Source organism: Barbus barbus (assembly GCF_936440315.1).
Source record: "Barbus barbus genome assembly, chromosome: 25".
NCBI classification, from domain to species: Eukaryota; Metazoa; Chordata; class Actinopteri; order Cypriniformes; family Cyprinidae; genus Barbus; species Barbus barbus.
The window spans coordinates 10,467,192-10,481,136 of record NC_136753.1 but is presented as its reverse complement, the minus strand read 5'-3'; positions in this window follow the sequence as shown (position 1 = coordinate 10,481,136).

Sequence of the window (13,945 nt, the reverse complement as noted above, 5' to 3'; positions counted from 1 at the left end):
AATAATACTAAAATATTTGGCATAAGTTGTTCCACAAAGGTTTGCTATTTGCACTCAATCTAAACAAACAATGCCTACAAATGCTACAGAATATCTGCTTAGGCGGTCATAATTAGCATACCTCAAATAGCAGGGTATCACCAGTCATGATGATCAAAGCATCACACTGAGACAAGTCTGACTCCTGCACCAGCTCACGTGCATGGTTCTGGCATTCTGGAAAGAAACAAAAGAAACAATGCAGGTCATGCAGCTGTTTTCTGACCTACATTATTATTCTTTTTGGTGGTTTTATATCAACAGTGTGAGACAGAAAATATGAGGCAGAAGAAATGTAATTTACACTATTCCACACAGATTCTTTAAGTAACTGTATGAGATACACTTGTTCTGTATAAAACCAGTATTATGTTTTCACGGCCACTTGCCTTAAGTATGCAGCGTGCAATCTTTGCTCACCTGAATTATACAATAAAACTAAAAATATAATAAAATACATAATACTATTTTTGTTAGAAATCGCAACAATATAAAAATAGAAATATAACACATTTATACATTTAAAATTTTAATTAAAACAATAAGTAAACAATAAATAAATAATAATATCCTGGTCAGAGGAGAACTGGCCCCCCGACTGAGCCTGGTTTCTCCCAAGGTTTTTTTTTCTCCATTCTGTCACAGAGGGAGTTTTGGATCCTTGCCACTGTCACCTCTGGCTTCTCAGTTGGGGACACTTAATTTCTAGCGATTATCGTCAATTTTATTTCACCGATACTATTTAAACTAAACTGAGCTAGACAATGACATCTCTGAATTTAATAATGAAATGCCTTTAACTGAAAATTGAGTGTTTAATCTTATTATTATACATTACTGACACTCTATCCTCCAATTTGATACTGTTAAGTGCTTTGACACAATCTGTATTATTAAAAGTGCTATATAAATAAAGGTGACTTGACTTGACCTGAATTCAACCAGCAGGAGGCGATATTTACAGATATTTACTGAGAAAATCATTTCCAGTCTCACTAAGCTCAAGTCTTTAAGCTAGCACACTGACTGTCCCAGATGATATCACTGTCACATAGCAGATACATAATACTTGTCCCATAAGGTGCACTTAATCAATTCTAACCACATTTCAATAAAAATAACTGCAGTCGGCAGGAGTATACACCTTTATATTTGACTAGATTTACATTTATCCTATTTATTTTATTATTATGTTTTGAAAACTAGAAGCTGCTCCATCTGGTTTTAGCCCCAGGAGGACAGCAGATTCTAAGTGAGACCCTAAGTAGCTCAGAAAAGAATCAATACCCTTCATTAATTCAGTCACATCCTATTTGACAATGCAAGAAATGCAAACTATACAACAGAATGAAAGAAGACAGGGATAAAAAAAATAGAGAAAGAGAACGAAAGAGAGAGAGGGAATCTGGAGAAGAACTAAACAGAGATAAAGAAGAGGGTTAGTTATCAATAATGGAGACCCAAGGAACTATTTTGGGTCCAATGGTTTTCACATTGTATATAAATGATCTTGCATCCGTCTGTCCCAACACTACCATCCAAATGTATGCAGACAACACAGTTATTTATATACATGGAAGCCGTGTGTCACAAGTAGCAAATCAAGTTTCAAGTTTCAAATCTTTGTCATTGTAACATGTACAACGAAATTAAAGTGGCACCCAATCAGTGCATCACTCATGATCAACAACATATAAAAACAGCTAAAAGAGTAAAAAAAAAATATATATATATAAAAAAAAGTATATATATAATAAAACACACACACAGCATACATTCTATAGTTATTGCCCCAATCTCTTATTGCACATAAAATTATGTTTTAGCAGCATTGAGTGTGGTAACTGATTCAAGATTCAAGATTTTTATTTGTCACATACACAATTATACAGAGTATAACCAGCAGTGAAATGTAAGTCAGGTCCGCTCCAAGGACAGTGCAATTATATAGAATACAAAACACTGAATGTACATAAATATTAAGAAAAAGAAAAGTAGAGACAAATAAAAGAATAAAATAAAATAAAAGATAAAAAATATAACTATAAATGTGCAGGTTAGTATGTTGTTGACTTAAATAGTAGAATAAGAGGAATGTGCAAAAGAATGTGCAAAAAAGTTGCACAGGGTATTTACATAGCAGCAATACGAGGTAGAAAAAATTATGAATAACTTATTGATGTAGTGATATTTACATAGAGTCGTGAGATGATATGACACAGAATTAGAGTTTAGGAGCCTGATGGCCTGGGGGAAGAAGCTCCTCCTAAGTCTCTCAGTTTTTGCCATCAGGCTACGGAAGCGCTTGCCAGATGGAAGTGAATAGACGGTTACCAGGGTGATTTGAGTCCTTGATGATTTTGACAGCTCTACTTTTGCAGCGTTTGAGGTAGATGTCCTGCAGAGAGGGGAGAGCAGACCCTGAGATGCGCTCAGCTAAGCGCACAACTCTGTAGTGCTTTGCAGTCCTGATTTGAGCTGTTTCCATACCACACTGAGATGCCCTGAGTCAATACGCTTTCTTTGGTCCCTGAATAAAAAGTTTTCAGGATTGCTGGTGAGACCCTGAATTTCCTCAGCTGACGCAGATGGTACAGTCTATGCCCGGCTTTCTTAACCTGTGTTTGGATGTGTGTAGTCCAAGTCAGGTTCTCTGAGATGTTTACACCGAGGTACTTGAAGCTACTCACCCTCTCCACAGGGGTCCCACTGATCATAAGAGGAGTGTAGGGCTTCTGCTGTCTCTTCCTAAAGTCCATGATCAGCTCTTTGGTTTTTCTCACATTCAGAAAGAGACAGTTGTCCTGGCACCATGATGTGAGTCTCTCTACCTCATCCAAGTATGCGGTCTCATCATTGTTGGAAATGAAGCCCAGAACCACAGTATCATCAGCGAATTTGATAATAGATGTGGAGCTGTGAGAGGACATGCAGTCATGCGTGTAGAGAGAGTAAAGCAGGGGACTCAGGACACAGCCCTGTGGGGCTCCTACGTTCAGGGTGATGGAGTTTGAGGTGAACTGGCCAACTTTCACTACTTGAGGTCTGCCGGTGAGGAAGTCTTGAATCCAGTCACAGAGTGAGGAGTTTAGGCAGAGGTCTGTGAGTTTAGAAGCTAGCTTGATGGGGACTATAGTATTGAAAGCTGAGCTATAGTCAATGAATAGCAGCCTTACATAATTCCCATTGTTGCTGTCCATGTGTGTGAGGGAAGAGTGGAGGATGTGAGAGATGGCATCGTCAGTAGATCTATTTGGGCGATAGGCAAACTGAAGAGGGTCCAAAGTAACGGGTATGGAGGAGCAAATGTGACTCTTTACAAGTCTCTCAAAAACCTTCATGACTATTGATGTGAGGGCAACTGGGCGATAGTCATTCAGGCAAGAGGGTTTGTTGTTCTTTGTCACAAAACTGAGAAATTTTAAAATTGTATGCACAAAATGAGCTCATTTAAAATTTGATGCCTGCTATAGATCTCAAAATAGTTGGGGCGGGGGCATGCTTACCATGGTGTAGCATCTTCCCTTCTTTTAAAAACAGTTTGAAGACGTCTGGGCATGAAGGTTATGAGTTTATGGAGTTTTGGTGTTGGAATTTGGTCCCATTCTTGCCTGATATAGGTTTCCAGCTGCTGTATTTTTCGTTTAATGATGCGCCAAATGTTTTTTATAGATGAAAGATCTGGACTGCAGGCAGGCCAATCCAGCACCCGGACTCTTCTACTACGAAGCCATGCTGTTGTACTAGCTGCAGTATGTGGTTTTGCATTGTCCTGCTGAAATACATGTCGTCTGGAGGGGAGCATATGTTGCTCTAAAACCTTTATATACCTTTCAGCATTCATAGTGCCTTTCAAAACATGCAAGCTACCCATACCATATGCACTTATGCACCCCCGTACCATTAGAAATGCTGGCTTTTGAACTGAGCACTGATAACACACTGGAAGGTCTCCCTCCTCTTTAGCCCGGAGGACACGGCGTCCGTGATTTCCAACAAGAATGTCAAATTTGGACTTGTCTGAACATAGAACACTTTTCCACTTTGAAACAGTCCATTTTAAATGAGCCTTGGCCCACAGGAAATTACGGCGCTTCTGGACCATGTTCACATATGACTTTCTATTTGCATGATAGAGCTTTAGTTGACATCTGCAGATGGCATGGTGGATTGTGTTTACCGACAGGGGTTTCTGGAAGTATTCCTGGGACCATTTAGTAATGTCAATTACAGAATCATGCCGATGAGTGATGCAGTGTTGTCTGAGGGCCCGAAGATCACGGGCATCCAACAAAGGTCTTCGGCCTTGTCCCTTAAGCACAGAGATTTCTCCAGTTTCTCTGAATCTTTTGATGATGTTATGCACTGTAGAGTATAATATTTGCATAGTTTTTGCTATTTGACATTGAGGAACGTAGTTTTTAAAGTATTCCACAATCTTTTTATGCACTCTTTCACAGACTGGAGAGCCTCTGCCCATCTTTACTTCTGAGAGACTCTGCCTCTCTAAGACATTGCTTTTATATCTAATCTTGTTACAGACCTGGGCCCATATTCATGAACAAAAAATTCTTAGAAATGTGGTTGTTTCCTCTTAAAGTTAAAGAAAAGATCCTAGTAAAGAAAAAAGGAATTCAGAAAGCATCTTAACCCTTAAAAGAGGTCTTAAGGTCCAAAATTGTTAGGAGTACGGACGAGGACTTTTAAGGGGCTTAAGAGTTTCTTTAGCAGTGGAGAAAATTGACGAAACATGAAGAGCGAGAAGAAATGTGTTGCACACAATGCATGACAGTGAGTTAATAAGACGTTACACATTAGATCGTGCAGGGATCATGTTTGTGACCGATCTTATTAGAGACACGCTAACAACTCCAACACGCGCTGAAATGCCATAGCGCCAGAAATGGACGTAATCACTACATTAACATATTTGGCAACTGGAAAAATGCAACTATGCAGCAGCAATGATTTGGGTCTGTTACAGCACTTATTAGGCTATGTCTCTGTTCATTTCCTATAAAATACGGTAAGTATGACAGCATGGTAAATAAAAAATAAAGAATATATATACATATATAATGTGTGTGTGTGTGTTTGTGTGTGTGTGTGTGTGTGTGTGTGTGTGTGTGAGAACGAGAAAGAGAGAGAGAGCGAGAGCAAGTACGGTAAAACAGGACAAATTACGCCTGTAATTTCAAAGTGAAGGCTTATAATATACCCTACTCTTAAAATCGCTCTGTTATTTCCTTCTTGACAACCAACCAATCACAGTCTCCAAAAGAATGTGTCATAGCTAGCAACCGGGTCGGCCCCGCCTCCTCACTAAGATAAAATTAAGTTTTTGTCTTTTCCTCGCTCAGAGTTGCTCTCAGATTGGTCCTGAATCACTTTTAAGCTAAGACTCCTAGTTAGAATTTTTTAAGATAAATTAGAAGCTCTCTAAAAGGATTCTTAGAATCTTTAGGAATACGGGCCCTGATGTAACTGAATTAGTTGCTAGATGTTCTCCCAGCTGAATCTTTTCAAAATGTCTTGCTTTTCAGCCCTTGTTGCCCCCGTGCCAACCTTTCTGAGACCTGTAGCAGGCATCAAATTTGAAATGAGCTAATTTAGTGGATAAAAGTGTAAAATTTCTCAGTTTAAACATTTGTTATGTTCTCTATGTTCTATTATGAATAAAATATTGGCTCATGTGATTTGAAAGTTTTTTTAGTTTTAATTTTATTCAAATTTAAAAACGTCCCAACATTTCTGGAATTCGGGTTGTAATTTGTCAACTGAATTTTTGGATATAACCACATAAGGGAATAGAAGGGAATGAAGTAATCGATAAAAAAGACAAAGAAATAGTACAGTAGACAGGAACTATTAGGAAGAGGTGACATGAAAACAATAATTAGAAATACTAATTATTAAATGAGTGGCAGAGATAAAGGGATGATGGTAAAGTAGTAAGGCATTACTATAATATTCAACCAACATTACAGGGAATTAAAAATAAAAAAAATTATCAAGCAAAAATTTAAAATTAAAATGATCAAAATGAAGTTTAGGTCACAGGGCTTCAGGCATCTGTAGAAATAATAGGAAAACATGAAACTGGAAATATGTGAATTATGCGCATCAGAAACAGCAGAACATGTTGTTTTAAAAAGGAAACCACTGAAAAGATAAAAAGATGATATTGATGAGGTAGATACTAGGGGAAAAAATGAAGATGCAGTAAATTATGATATAGTTATTGAATATCTGTAAACATCTAGACTTTTTTACAGGATATGGGGAATAATATGTACTAATTAAATAGTGGAATGGTTGATAATTAATTTACACACTTGGGTGATGTGGTAGGAGCAAGAGAGTTGAACACAACAGTTGAGACTGCACTTTGCAAGGAAAACATACATTAGAGAAAACATTAAGTATTTGACAAGATGACTTCTATTTTGACTATGTTAAACAAACAAACAAACAATGTGAACAGTTTTGGACTATAGTTTGGAGAGCAGTATAAAATCAGCCCAGGAAAAACTGTAAAAGTTATAGCAATGTAAACAATAGTTCTGCACTGATCCAGTAGATGGCAATATTGAATAGATTCAGAGAAATCAGAATCATTTGCCTTCTGCTACTGCTCTCTGAGACAAAAATGCATTTTTGAATCATTGATCACAACAACTGGAAAATATAGATTTTACATTTATATTAATCATGCACTTCATATTTTTTAAAACAAAAATGACATTAATTTTGTTCAATCATTTATTCAGTTTCATTTGTGAGTGTTTGCATTTGAGTATTATAATGCTTAGATCTCCTGTGCTCTCTCTTCATGGATCACAGATTCTCCAGATATGTTTGACACTAATCATTTTGGCCATGCATCTCAGCTCAACTGAACCAAGTTCTTACTGTCAGTTAATGTCTGTCTTATTAATGCAGCATAGAAACATTGCTTTGTTGAAAACAAACAAACAAACAAACAAACACTGTTTTGCTTTATGGTTCTTAAATACTGTGCAAATGAGGGAAATAATGAATAAGACCTGTGCAGATCAAATGAATAACTATGGCAACTGATAAGTGGTAGGAAAACTGAACGGTTTAACAGGATTTAAGAAAAAACAAACACATTTTTTATAACTTTTTTATAATTTTTTATATAAAACAAGTATTTATTATAAATTAATGCATTTGAACCACTTGTAAAGAGTATTTTAGTGTTTTCATTGCCCAGTTATCCCAATTATTTCCCTATAGAGTGAATGTGAGCACTGTAGGATGTGTATCTACTGGAACATGCAGATGAGGCCCTGCAAACAGAGAGTAATTAAACTGTAAAGCAGCAATTCTGTCATTGTTCAGCTGAGGTCAGTTCAATGTTGTTTCAGTTTTGTTCAATAACTGTGTAAAGATCACGAATTATGAAAGTACTTCAATGCAGCTGTAAAGTAGCCCTGTAGAAAACATCATCCAGCTCAGATCAGTTTTAATCCAATAGTGTCAGTACAGACAATTCAATAATTATGCTGAGCATTAAGTATCTCTAACTAACTAACCAAGCCAGCAATGATCGTGGCAAAGAACCTAACTCGGAAGATGACAGAAATGGAGACAAAAACCAAAAACCCCATTCAGAGGGCCAGTTTTCTTCTGACCAGATGAACGACAATAGTTCTAGGCTGCATCACAAGTCAAATTGTGGACTGGTATCATTCAGAATATTCATACAGTTCCTTACATGACATGGAGAAGGAGCCAAAGCTGTTCACAGTGGGCTAAGCAAAGGTCTGGATCCTGTGGTCTTCAATTTGGCATCTGTGCTGATGGCTTTTGTTTCGATGAGGTCATCAGGGCTGAGGACTGTCTAGGTGTCATGTTCTCTGCAGACATTCAGGGCTTTTGTGTGGTCACTAGGCGCAGGTCCACCATCTGATCTGGATACAGACTAGATACGGCAACTTTTGAATAAAGATGAAACAGACTAGTGTAGACACTATTCTTCTTATGATGAAACAAATACATTGGGTGCTATGTGAAGTGTTTCAGCTTCTGTCTGAAAATTCAAACAGTAAGCTCAAAACAGCGCTAATGCAGAGAAAACACAGCCGATTTCATCAGCGATTGCAGAGAGAATAGTGACTTACGTCCAGATGTCAGTAAAATTATTATTTTCAGCGTGCATTTGGCTTAAAAGCAAGAGTGTTTTATAATGAATGCTGATTATGCGGTTGTCAGAGATTTAGCGATTCTGAATGGATCCGTATATTAAAGGTAGGCGATTTAATGGTCTTTGGCATCTCCATGTGGTCCTGTTTGGTATTGTAGGTTATCTTGTGCTAATTTGTATTGAAAACTTCTATTTAATTATTGATTGATTGATTGTGGCACTAATACATACATTGTGAATTATTAAAAGGTACTCATTTATTTAATATAAATAGATAAATAATTAAATGGGGGGGGGGTGAGTACCGGCACTTTGAATTACCACTGTGTATGAAATGTGCTATATAAACAAACTTGCCTTACCCTGTAACTACATGGAACACGGAGGTAACAAGCACCACTTTAAATTACAGTCCAGAAATGTTGTATTCACGCTGTAACTACATGGAACAAGGGGGGAACAAGCACCACATTAAATTACAGCCCACAACTATTGTATTTACACTCTATCTACATGGACCAAGGCGGGAACAAGCACCACTTTAAATTACAGCCCACAACTATTGTATTCACGCTGTAACTACATGGAACAAGGGGGGAACAAGCACCACATTAAATTACAGCCCACAACTATTGTATTTACACTCTATCTACATGGAGCAAGAGGGGAACAAGTACCACTTTAAATTACAGCCCACAAATGTTGTACTTTGTATCTACATGAAACAAGTTGGACTTAAACACAGAACAAGTGTATATTTGCACAGTAATTACAGAGAAAATTGTTGTACTAGTTTTAATTTAATTGTTTGATCACCAAATGAAACCTCTACTTTTATTTATTTTTTTTGTTATAAAATCATCACAGTATACATCCACTGAAACACAAGTGATGTATCATGTTGTATTTTTTTCCCAGCAAACAGCTGGAAAGAGGTAAGCATTGGACTGCATTAAGCTGCATTGAACCTTGATGGTATATCATGCAAAGTTATTTGGTTATAGTGGTGTTGGGAAGTTGCTGGTGTGACTCAGCTGAGATCGACCAATTGTTTTAATAAGGTAAGTAGACTGGTGAATTAAAATTCATAGCAGAAACTCATTAACTCATTTCACTAGATGTCGAGTTTTGTTGTTCAGTAATCTCCATCTTGTATCCTTTAATAATAGAATATCTATGGGGGGCCATAAGACCACGATATGATAAATTTTAGATCATTATATCTAAACAATATTCACATATACACCCACATACTGTCAAGTTGTGGTGCGGGAGAGAAGCATTAATACGATGAAGATAACAATAAACAGTATTTAATAATCCACATATGGGTAATCCATAGCAAGGAAGCAACATACACACACACCAGGGTAATACAGACGTAAGACTGGATGAAGAAACACTGAACTGAATACAACTTATATAGGGACGTTAATTGACAGGACACCTGAACATAATGACACAATCAGACATAGACAGAAACTAGGTCACAAAGAGCACATGGGGAATGAAAAACACAACAAAAGAGTCCTGGGGTGTGACAGTTCGCCCCCCTCCTGGAAAGCGTGACCACGTGCAGCAGAAAAAAGGGCGGGATGGAGGGGGACTATGGAGGAGGACAAAGGATTGGATGTGGGATGGTAAAAGATGATTGGAGGAGGTTCAGGTGGTGGCCGGATGACCGGAAGGAGGACGACTAAGAGTCCAGGGTGGATCAGACGGAGGGAGGAGCCAGGACGGAGACAGGAGGGACCCAGGCCACAGCCATGATGGCGGCCCATGGTGGAGCCGACGGAGGGAGGAGCCATGGAGGAGGAATGGCCGCCGAATCCAGGGGGGCGACCAATGGCGGCGGAGCAGGTGGAGGTGGAGCCAAGTGGCGACAGAGATCTGGAGAGCCAGGATGAAGCCGAGGATCCGGAAGGCCGTGGTGGAGCAGGAGCGACAGAGAACTGAGGTGGAGGGAAGGAGGAGCCCAAAGGAGCCACAGGGATGGAAGGATGGAGCAGAGTTGGAGGAGTGCAGTCCCGAGGTGGAGGTAGGGGGACGACTGACCAAGGCAAAACCAGAGGGACGAGGGAACCTGGCGGAGTTGGTGGACTGACGGGCTCCGGTGGAGACGAGGGAGCTGGAAGCCATGGTGGAGCTGCTGGGTCGCAGGACCAAGGCGGAGTCTGGTCCTTGGAGGCTGAAGGCGGAGTCGAGGGATCCTCCAGACTCAACTCCAATGGAGTTGGAGATGGGCAAACCAGCGGGGAGCCCACACAACAGATGGTGAGCTGGGGGTGAGCAGAGGGGCTGACATGATCCAGTGGAAAGGGCGTTGAGGAAGGGAACAGATCAATTAGAGGCAGTGGGAGAAGGAGGTTTGTTGGGATATTTTCCCAGGCACACAGTTCAGGTGATGGCTGAAGGATGAGTATCTCTGAGTGAAAGTCTAGTAAATCTCCCAGGTCCAGTTTGTGCTCACCTCCAGCGGTGGCGCCATGGGCAGGGCTTTCCATTGCCCCCGTGATCTCCACAGCTGTATCCACTGTTGCTTGTGCTGTCAGCTCTCGCACCTGGTCAGACACTTGGGGCTCAGGCTCCGGGGCGATCGTCAGCTCTGTCGCTCCTGATGGCGATGGCTCAACGACAGCGGCAGGCTCTGGCTCTTCATCTGCGGTGGGCTCAAGCAGCTCCCGAGGACCGTCCCTGGACAACTGCACTCGTGTGGAGGTGTTCAGTCCAGTTTGATAAAACGAGCAGAGGCAGCTGTCCAGGTAGTGTGTTAGGTTGGCAAGAAACAAAGTCTTCGGTGTGGTCTTCAAGACAGCGGCCCCCCTGCTCCAGCAGGAGGACGAGGACAGCAGGAGCGTCCATGACAACAAACAAAAAACTGGCAAAAACGGAAAACAAAACAAGGGGAAGACGCCACTATACTTTATTTTATAGGTCTGGTCTTCTGTCACGGTGTGGTGCGGGAGAGAAGCACTAATATGACGAAGATAACAATAAACAGTATTTAATAATTCACATATGGCTAATCCATAGCAAGGAAGCAGCATGCACACACACCAGGGTAATACGGACGTAAGACTGGATGAAGAAACACTGAACTGAATACAACTTATATAGGGAGGTTAATTGACAAGACACACCTGGGGTGTGACACATACCTACCTACCTACATATGTGCATAGTTATTTTGCTATATAAGAATAAAGAAGCAAATTACAAACCATAAGATAAATATGATAGATAAAGTTAAATATGAAATAAACTAATTTTTTCTAATACTGTGGGTTTATTTAACATGTATACATTTATTTAACATCTTTTGTTGTTTGATTAACATTAATGAAACATTTAATTAGGCTGCTGTCCCTTTAAGACTGAATTAATGTAATATACTGACACATCCGGTTTTCACCCACCTGTTTACGTTATTCGTAAGCCATAACAGACACTGTATTTACGTGAGATACTCCACACGAAGGACATTTTGACAGCTATGTGTGTATTTGACAATGGCGCAAGGAGAAATGATCGCAGAACTGGGATTGCACAGGCACGCATCCAAGAGAATGATTCTGGTGTCTGTCATTCAGCATGATTCCGCCTATCTATCCTGCCTTCACTTACTGAAAGCTAATCTATAACGAATTGTGATTGGATTGTAATTTTGTACTACGAGAAGCTTAGTTACCTTTGATCAGGCTGTTCTCGCGTGACATAACACTAATACTACTTGCTCTGATCACCCAGGCGTAAAGAAGCGTTGAAATACTGGACAATTTACATTACATTACATTACAATTAAGTCGGGACACTAAAATTAGAGCTGAAATACGGTACTGTCCCAGGAAAAACGGGACGTCTGGTCACCCTATATAAATTGCAGGCTGTAATCTAAAGCGTTACCCAATAATCACTTTAGAATCCATACAACTATAACAGGGGATATCTATTATGCTGTTGCACAGAACTGAGAAAGAACTTATGATGGCACAGGTTTTTCTAACCTAAATGTAAAAAATGAAAAATCAAGCTGAATTCTTGTTTATTTTATTTTTGAAAAAGGCATTGTTTTATTGTTTTTCTGCTTTCAGTATAAAAAAAACAAACAAACAAATTAACACAACATACATGGACCCCAATAGCATACCTAAGAAAGAAGTTTAGTAGTTTACTTGCTGTTGCTTCTTGTCTCAGATGAATCACTGATCATTTTGCAACCTTTTCATAACCCTAAGAGTACTTGATAATACAGGGCTTCATGTTTTCATATCATCACAAGTAGTCTGGACACTTCATGCTACATTAATGAAGCACCAATTACTCAAAGTACTGAGCTGGCCTGACCTTCCTAGAACATGATGTTCCTAGGTGCCAGAGCTAATCTGTGCAACGTAATTAGCATTCTCAATAAACAACTCACTCTTTAAAAGCTGCATTGCCCAAGCCCTTTTTCAGAAAGAGAGAACGCAACACTTCTCGTTCACCTCTTTGACACCTCTGGAATTGTTGGGGTCACTCTGATTCTGTGAGGCTGTGTAATTATCCTGAGGTCACTGTTCCTGTTTTCCCCCTGTGGAGGCTGAGTGGTCTTGGGTTTAGCTCTGCCCTGTGATGCTGCATCAGCAGAGCTTTTAATTACCTGCTTACTTTTACACGGATTAAACACTGACACTGAATTATTCATGTCCTTAATCCTTCTGTGTGAGAGGGATAAAGATGGGGACAACTGCCAGTGTTATCTATCTATCTATCTATCTATCTATCTATCTATCTATCTATCTATCTATCTATCTATCTATCTATCTATCTATCTATCTATCTATCTATCTATCTATCTATCTATCTATCTATCTATCTATCTATCTATCTATCTATCTATCTATCTGCCATAATAACTTTTTTTCTCATTATTAATTACCTCCTGGGTGCAGAGTTCTGTTGAAAGCAGGATTACTGTTCACTGTACTATCAAACATTATGGTGATATAATGTTCATTATGGTGGCAGCTTGGAGGACTCGAAGATAGCATCCCTAATAATTGTCCCTCTTTGTAACTGAGTGTGCTTCATGTTTACCAAAATTCTAAACATGGCAATAGAGCTTAATTTCAACAGTAACAACTGGTGCAGTCCTCAAATGGAGACAAACATATGTGGCCTCATCACCATGACAATACTGGGAAAATAATAACAACAAGGACAACAAAAATTGGATAGTTCATTTATCTAATCAGGGAGGAAGCCTCCAGCAAGATCTCATTTGTGCAGTGCTGAAATTGTTCAGAGCAGAGTGATAAACCCCTGGGCTTAGCCAAATAACAGCATTAGTGAGGAAACCATGGCTCCCTATACATACATTTGTGTGGATTCATTTTTAGAATTTTAAGTCTTTTTTTGTGATATAACCCTCTATTTGTGTTGCTATAAATTGACCTGGTGATACTGTATATTATTTTTTCTGTGTTCATCTCTCACCGAATAATGAAAAGCATCAGTTTGCACAAACCACTCATAATTTTTCAGGCGTCTCCAACTTGACTCAACAAGATGAGAGTAATACACTTACTGACAAGCAACAGTATTCCATTGTAAACTTATTTGTCAGGATTTTCTCAAGAGATTTTAGCATCCCCTCTCTAATGGTATCACCTAGTTTACCATATTATGCAAGCAGGAACCCATTAGCTGACTAAAAGTCACATTTGATTATACACTAAATGCTCTACAGCCTTTGGC